The sequence below is a fragment of the Triticum dicoccoides genome, chromosome 3B (genome assembly GCF_002162155.2).
Source record: "Triticum dicoccoides isolate Atlit2015 ecotype Zavitan chromosome 3B, WEW_v2.0, whole genome shotgun sequence".
Taxonomy (NCBI): domain Eukaryota; kingdom Viridiplantae; phylum Streptophyta; class Magnoliopsida; order Poales; family Poaceae; genus Triticum; species Triticum dicoccoides.
In genome coordinates, this window is record NC_041385.1 from 88,111,412 (window position 1) to 88,120,909 (window position 9,498).

Genomic DNA, 9,498 nt, shown 5'->3' on the forward strand with positions numbered 1-9,498 from the left:
GGGCGGGGCGGCTCGGGGCAACGAGGCGGCGCGCCAGGGCGTCCGGGCTGTCGCGACGCGGTGGGGCTGGGCAGGGCGACGAGGTGGCCGGGGCGGTAGGGCGGAGCACCGGGGCGACGGGGGCGGCTCAGGCACGGGGGCGGCGATGCAAGTGTGGTGAGGGGAGGGAGAGAAAGAGGGTGGGGCTGGCCGCTTTTTAGTTAGGTCATAGCTCTTTGTCGTCTGCTAGCAGTCGACAAAGAGCCTAGCTAACGGACGTTAGTTTAGCCACTTTCTTTGCACTCTGCTAGTAGACGGCAAAGATTCTTTGCCTTCTGCTAGCAGATCGCAAAGAAAGTGGCCGTTAGGCGGTTCTTGCTAGTGGGCCACCCTCCCTCTTTGCCATCTTCTAGCAGATGGCAAAGCTTCTATGCCGTCTGCTAGCAGACGGCAAAGAGCAGGCTGACGGCAAACACCCACTTTGTCGTCCGCTCTTTCTTTCCCGTCAGCTTTCTGTAAGCTGATGGCAAAGACCTTCTTTGTCGTCAGCTAGCAGGTGACAAAGAGCTACCTGATGGCAAAGATCCTGATTCCAGTAGTGATAGTCTCTATATCTCATGTAGAGGCTTTTGTATCAGTCGCAGTAAGAAATTCTAGAATTACTTCCAGTGTTTCTTTTCTTTGAGTTGATTATGAAGATTCCACAATCTTGTCGATTTGCACTTTCCTCCCACTCACTCTTTTGTAGAAAATATTTTCTTCAAACTTCCGCACTCTATTGCAACACATTGCCTTGGCGTAGTGATAGAGGAATACCCAACTATTTGGGACAACCAACAAAGTAGCACTTGTTTCAATAAATTTGATGGCGCTCCTTTTTCAGTGTGAAAGCCACAGTGTCTAAAGCATCACTTTGAAAGTATATTGGTGAAATAATTAATGTCATCTTTGATCTGACCATGTCATACACAGTTTGATTGCATCTACATAAAAGAATCTACTCTCAGTAGTGCTTCCAGGAGGTGCAAGCTATACAATTATTTTATAGCTCATCAGACATTCACTAAATTTGTAACTCAAATATTTATTTCTGCAATCCAATTGTAGAAACATAATTTTTTTTACAATAATTTCTACTTCATTCTGAAAACCTTTTCAAACACTTCAAAAGATCTAGATTTATGTCTCAATTAGTAAATATAAATATCTACTTGAGTGATCCTTGAAGATAGATATATCCACTTCTTGCAACAACATTTATAGGAATACACACATTGATATGCATATTGCCAATTATTTTCTTGCTCGTTCTCTTTGGACCATGAATAGTATTTTAGTTTACCTCACTAATTGGACTAATCTCGCAACTATCAGATGATTGTCAATCAGATGACTTCAAAATTCGTCACTATGAAATATCTCCATGATAGTTTCTCCAATGTGACTAAATGTAGTGCCACACTGATGTGGTATTCTTTTAGTCTTGCGATATTTAGCTTCTATGGATGTTCAATTTTATTATCAATACTAGCAAAAAGGCCCGTTCATTGAAACGGGAGAAAACAAATCCTCTCATATCTCTAGCTGGGTCAGTTAGACAAACTGTATATGGCAATCCTCCCATCGGCAATTTTATTTTTTGCCAGCTCTCCGGACCTGGGGCACAGTGTGCCGGCAGATGGGCTTCCTCCGTTGGGCCAAATTGGGTGGCAAGTAATGAAACCAAATAGCGTACGTGAAATTAATTAAAGTGGGACCAAACAAAACGGGACGAAACCAAGAATACCACCTTCCTTTAATAATGGGTATAGATATGCATAACATACATCTTATTCACGATAAGAATATGCTCTTTTGTTCATAACATCAAACAACTATTGTTCTGTCATGGGCAACCTCCTTCATAACATCGAACAACTATTGTTCTATCATGAAGAACCTCCTTGCAACTTCTATGCAATGGGCTAGAGTGTACAAAAACTCTAAAATGAATTATGATAATACATATAGAGGGAATACACTGATAGAAATACCGTAACCTTTTACAATCCATCAAAATATTTTAACCTCGTTATTTGTTGGTCATTTAGGCCGTTCGAAGTTTCTTGCAAATATTTGCAATAATATGCAATTGAGTCAATATCCTTGAGATGAACTTTTTAACCACAATACCGAAGAATCAGTCACCAAGAAATTGACAATTTTTCCCAAGAACTACAGTTTACTTGACCAACCACCTCTACATATCATAACTTGTATGACATTCATACCTGAGCTGGACATTCCAGTCTTCTTTTTTTCTGCCTTTTACTTCTTATAGTTTTATTTTAATATTTCTCTTACTCCCATAAGAAACAACAACTTTAAGAGTGGCGTGAGCCCCGAACTTCCCTAGGCGTGTAAGTCTCATTACATCCTTTGGTTTTGTTCTTTCTCTAGAAATTTTCACCGTCAACACATGACTGGCTTTCTTCAGATCTTACGCATTTTAGTCTTCAACATAGTTGAACACTACACTAGAATTTGCAAACAAAACACTTCTTTAGATATTGCATATCTTTTAGCCATTGTTTGTTTCTGAAAACAATTTTTAGTTCCAAGAATATCACATAAGTATCCCAAACATTTTAAAGTACGGATTTCTCGGGAGCAAGTAGACCGTAATGCAATTCTAGCTTTTGAATTGAAGGGCGTGAGTCTCGTCATCCATTACATCAGCAAGAGAGTATTGTAAACATGCAGTAGGACACAATCCTTCTTGGCACTTTTAGAGGACAATCCTCTCAAACATAAAGTTTCAATCAATTTCAACAACAAAGGTGGAACTGTGAGCCATAATTCTACAACTATAATGCAAACTACACATAGACATTGTTCATAATTAATTTGCACTAGTTACTAAACTTAATTAATACATAATTGTGATCTCAGTCAAATCAATATCTCTTATAATTGATAGTGGGTGATTCAAGATCCAATCCTAGTTCTCAGCCATTGATGTGGACATCACCGATGACGAGAATTTTGACCGGTGGGCAAACTTTTGCTGATCATATCTCCATATGAATTTTGTTCATATTTCGATGCTTTGTGCTCTGAGCTTAGAGCGATTCTGCTAGAACTTCAAGACAACCGAGTGCCATGTGCAAGCATGGTCTGACCATCCCCATCTTACACCTCACGTCCAGTTTGTGCTCATGTGGACATGACCCACTCTGGAATGCTACGTGTGATAGACGGTTGCAACACAGTGAAGAGCACCTTTTAACTTGATATACACTATGAGAGATCACCCTAATAATTGACTACTATGCAATCAATGGGTGCAAACAACAAAGGGATAAACATCTCAGGCAATTCATAATAGCATGATTTGGTATAGCCCTGGGCGCCGGGAGTTCTCCTGATCGTCTTCAATCTTGAGTTGAAGCGACGTGACGGCAAATATTTCATTATCGTGGCAACCGTTAAAAAAAGTTGTCGTGGCGACAATCTCAGAAAACATTGTCGTGGCGACCGTTTCAGAAAACATTGTCGTGGAACTAAAATAAGAAATTCCGTCGTGGCACGAAATTAGAGCTCCTTGTCCCGCGCCTTAGTACACCTTCTCCTCGTCGGGGTCCTCTGTGTACATCTTGCCACCATCACCTGTAACCTATCTCTATGATATTTACATTAAGGTGGCAATCTCGTGGCTATAGCCATCATGCCGTGACACGCGGGCCACTTAATATTACAACACATAACCATCTCATACATAAACTCATTATTATGACAAAGGCTATACCACATCATATGCAAACCCTGCAAAACCAAGTTAGACATCCTCCAATCAGTTTGGAAAATTTTAATTACATGGCTTCTAGGGTTATCGGATAAACCTAGCTACCTACGTGTGCACCATAAAGTGATAATCCTTGTTGCTAGATTAACTTTCGGGGTGTCTGAAAGAAGAGACTTAATTAAAAATCTGGTTCCCCCACACTAAACTTCGTTCCATAATGCATGAACCCCTAGAAGATCATCCATCTTCCTTCACCCCTTGCGCATGCGACGATTCACTATTCTTGACTATGGTCAAGCCCAAGGAACTGTTAGCAAATCGTCGACAACCAGAGCCGGTCGATTGTCATAACCTTGTGAAAACCGACACCATGTCGTCAATGAACTAAACCGAAGCAACACTCAAGGGAAGCATAGCAAGAATATCACCCTCACATCCACATGTGATCTAGATCTCCCTGCCTCTACTCATAGAACCGCTCATGATGCCACTGTTGGGAAACGTAGTTGGAAACAAAAAATTTCCCGTACGATCACCGAGGAACAATATGAAGATGCATAACGGGTTGAGATCAACGATCATTACCGACTTTGGGAGTGTAGCAGAAGTAGACGAGTTGGTGTAGATCATACTTGGATTCCCTCGAATGTTGATGATGATTCCGTGAACCGCCCACGAACAATCCATCAAACGGAAGACCGAAAGCACGGTATCTCTACTTGGTTGCAAGTGGATGATCTTCACGATCCGGGCAGCGCTTTGCCGTCCAGAGCTAATTGTCGTCGAAGAATTAGAGGAAGGAGATTAGAACCACATGGGGCTTCTAATTATGAGGATAAGAGGTGGACAGGGCTTGCTCTAATTAGTCAATTAGGACCAACTAGAACGTGCACTAGATCAAACAGAGGAGGCTCCAAAACTTGTGTTGTTAAATTGGGCACCAAACCTCCACTATATATAGGTTAGAGGGGAGAGGGAGGGCTGCCACCATGGAGGGAAACCCTCTCCAACTAAGGGGAGGAGGAGTAGGACTCCTCCCCTACTATTCGGCCCCCTCCCTTAGAGAAGGGAGGCACTTTCCCACTTGGGCCATTTTGGCCCTAGTTTCCTTCCACCTCTTGGCCTTATTAGGATCACTAATATTAAATTAAATATATATTTGTTCTAAAAATTTTTAGAGCATTATATATATATAATTTAACATCCCCAGAAACATTTTCCACTATATATATTAATCGGTAATACCCGGTATTACCCGATACTCATCAAAACCATTCCAGTGACTCCGAAACGCTTCCAGAACCTCTCAGAACTATTTCGGATATTAATGAAACAATTTTCAATTATATTCTCATCACTCCCATCCTACTAACACTCAGCAGATCATGATTACCTTAAGTTTGTGACCATGTAGGTTCGGTAACCATAGACATGAACGAAACTCCTTCGTTCAATGACCAATAGCAGAACCATGGACATCCATATCGGTCCCTATGATTACACAAATGATATTCGAGTGAAATTTTGGTTATCATGTTATGTTCCCTTTTCTTTGCAATACTATACAAAACCCGGTGTGCATCGGTATCCTCCAGAGTCATCACCATGCTCACTATACCATTGCTCCCGTTATCGGTTTTGTTCTTCTTTCTCATTGACATGTTCCGGCATCCCCGTGACGTAGTCACATGTGTCTGGCCAGACGATGATGGATGTTGTCACACCGAGAGGGCTCTAAGAATATCGCTCCATTGTCGGAGGGGCAAATTCTGCTCTTGAGCTGTCCGATTACTTGTCAAACTTTCCGATGGGCCAGAAAGTTGTCGTTATGATCACCTTGTTGCAAATGACGTCTGAGCAACCCCAAAGCCCACCATCTAGTAGGAGGTGACCGAGACACTCTCATGACATGAGGAATTAAAACACATGCTAACACTCCGTGTTATAACAGATTATTTTAGATGATGTAATCACATAGTATAACAGAGAAGTATCGGGTCGATTCAATAGGATCGTTGTTCTAACATCACGACATGAATCATCTTATTGGCCGTCCGCCATGGCATACAGCAAAGGCACCAAAAGTAGACGGCAGAGCTCTTTGCCGTCCGCCACCAACGGCAAACCTGGATGGCAAAGAGAGCGATGGTAAACAGGTTATTTGCCGTCTACTTCCGCAAAGCGGACGGTAAATAACATGGATGGCAAAAACCATGCGTTAGCCACGTTAGGTGGCTAACGACAACCTTTGTCGTCCATCAGCTGACATCCCTTTGTCATCTGCTTTGTGACGCCAGTAGACGCATCAGCACACCCATCCGTTAGCCGTGTGTTACGGATAGCAAATTGACCAAATGGTTCAGCTCCCAGGTTGCACAGGTTGCTGCCACGTGGATTCTTTACCATCAGCGGCGGACGGCAAAGGTCCCTTTGCCGTTGACAGCGGATGGCAAAGTGCATGTATTATTGTTGTTTTTCTGTTTTCTCTTATATCCCTGCATTTTCAAAAGATATATATGATATATATAGTTTCAACATCAAACATAGCCCATGTATCAAACATCTAGCAGTCCATCAATGCAACAGAACACATCGGGTATTAAAAGATCCAATGCATACATAGTTTCACGGAGTTCATCCATATATACATACATAGTTTCACATTGTTCACCAATACAAAGGAAAACAAGAACTAAACACTAGCAGTCCATCAATGTTGCTTCCATGAAGTGAATCAAACCTGCAAAAATGGGAGTAATAAAGTTAGAAGAAGAAGAAGACTAGAAGAAGAAGAAGAAGAAGAAGACTAGAAGAAGACTAGAAGAAGAAGAAGAAGAAGAAGAAGAAGAAGAAGAAGACTAGAAGAAGAAAGAAGAATAAGAGAAGACTAGAAGAAGAAGAATTTTCTTCTTACTCCTCTTCTTTTTTCATCTTTCTTCTTCTCTTATATCTTTTTATCCCTTTCCTCCTCATTCTCATTCTTCTTCTTTTATTTTTCTTTTTCTTCTCTTTCTTCTTCTATTTTTCTTATTCTCCTCTTTCTTTTATTCTTCTTCTTATTCCTTATTTGTGTCATTTTAGAGCTAACATACGTAATTATGCCATATTTTAGCCAACTTAGCTTACTATGTCAATTTGGAGAAAAATAAGGTAAGTATAGGTCATTTTTGTGCTAACCTAGTGATCATGCCATTTTTGAGCCAACTTACGTAAGTATAGCTCATTTTTTAATCTAACTTAGTTAATTATGCCAGTTCAGAAGATAATAAGCTAAGTATGCATTTGTTAAGCAAAACACTAGAGAAAACTTACCCTCATCACAACAAATGCAATGATGATCGCAACTAAGGTAACAATTGATCCGACAGCAAAATTATACCAACCTCATTATCAATGGCATATTTTCTAATCTTCTTAATCTTCAAGCGCATTGCATTCATCTTCATGTTGTGATCATCGACGACATCGACAACATACAACTCCAATTTTATCTTCTCTTATTCAATTCTTTTAATTTTTTTCTTTCAAATACTCTTTTTCTTTTTCAACTAAATTTAACTTCTCAACAAGAGGGTCGGTTGCAATTTCTGGTTCACATACCTCCTAGATAAAAATATTTCTATGTCAACTTGATGGCCATAATTGTCATAAATGCAAAATGCAACAAATAGGTATAAAAGAGAATATACCATATCCGAATCATAAACCGGGCGAGGGCCGACAGGGACGGATATCAAGACCATGGCACTATGTATAACCAACAATCATACAAAGTAAGAAAATTATACAAGTAACTATATAAATCATACAATCATACAAGTAAATATATAAATCAAGTACAACATGAAAAAAATTGAATATCTAATAATAATCTTGATCTTCGGGTTCAATAAATGCTCCGGGATCAATAAATGCATCATCATCATCACTTTCATCAATGAAGTGCTCATCGGGTTCAGTGGCATCGACATGTGGAAGGCCACCTTTATGTAATCAATCAAACATTGACAAGTAATCCGCAGCAGTAGCCTCTTCATGTTCAGGCTCTTCTTGTTCAGGCTCAGGGGTGAAGTCGGGTTCATTGTCGCTGTCTACTTCAATGTTCGAGTGTGAAGTAGAGCGTTTCTTGAAGCGTTTTTCGGAAAGACGTGATTCTTGGAAGAATTCACCTTCATATGTGTCTAGGTTAATGTGAGGTTCATAATACTCTTCATTGAGGGGAGGTGGTCTAACATGTGGTGGCACTTCATAAACGACATCCCAACCATTCAGATTTGGATCAGTTTGGCAGGCCCACGGTAGATAGAAAACTTGGGTCGCATGTTGAGCCGTAATATAGACACCAGGAACATCTAAATGGGTGCTTTGTTTGATTTCGACTAGCCCTATATGTTCATGAGTCCTTCTAGTTTCCTTTGGCTGGAACCAGTAACATTTGAAGACTACGACGTTCGGTGCGTTTTTACCATAGAATAGAAGTTCATAAATTGCTTCAACTCTCCCATAATACTCAATACCTCCATCGCCAATAGTAGAGACACAACAATTTGTGGACTTTTGGTCGGCCATAGATAGCTCTTTGTCGTAGGTACTAAAGCGATACCCATTGATGTCGTATTTGTCAAATGGACGGACCATAAAGTCAAAACCATTAGCGACTTGTCTCAATTCGGCTTCCATAGACTCTGAATTAGCCTACAAGTTTAATACGAAAGGATTATTGCATTAGCCACAAATTAGACGAACGAGATTGTGTGAAGTAAAGATCTTTTTCTTTAAAGTGGATTTCTCCCTTCAAAATATCATCCATGTAATTTGTTAAAGTATGGAATTCTCACCCAGAGCTGCGGAACTCATGACTCTATTAGAAAGTAGAATGACCAACTTTTACACGAATTTTCAAGTGGATGAGATCGGTCGAGTGGTCTCATTTAGAGATGGGATTGCATGTGTTTATGGAATGAACGAGATTCAAGTAGGAGAAATGGTGGAATTTGCCAGCGGTCTGAAAGGAATCGACTTAAATCTTGAGAATGAGAATGTAGGTATTGTTGTCTTTGGTAGTGATACCGCTATTAAAGAAGGAGATCTTGTCAAGTGCACTGGATCTATTGTGGATGTTCCTGCAGGAAAGGCATGTTAGGCCGTGTGGTCGACGCCTTGGGAATACCTATTGATGGAAAAGGAAATGAGAATGGTCTAATGGAAATTACCGTTTGTTTGAACCAAGAGCTGAAACCAAGAAAGCCGCCTCCTTGCTTTTCCAGAAGCTCATACTCTTCGATGGATTCCTTTTGGATCGCCACTCCATCAGAGAATTTGGTGGTGTATCGAGTGTATCAAAAAATATCCGGGAATAAGAGCAGTTCAAAGGAATTAGAAGTTGCGAAACAATGTGCTACGAGAACTTACTCGATGTACGGCCGTACTTCTGTTAGGTTGGTGAAGATATACAACGAAATGGTCCTCCATTCTTCAACATCAAATGATATTGGTTTTGAAGCACCAGCTGGTGTGAGATTCCCTTTGAATAGGCTGAGGTTGGACCCACCTTTTTTATGGTCCCCAGCATTGTAGTGAGGCTTCGGATTATGCAAATGATGATTTTTGGCTTCGTAGTGTAATGTCACAAAGTTTTCCGCCTCCTCAGCAATGAATGCCTCGACCATCGATGCTTCAATTCTATGTTTATTTTTACATTTTGCTCGGAGCTTCTTCTGCATCCTCTCAGTTGC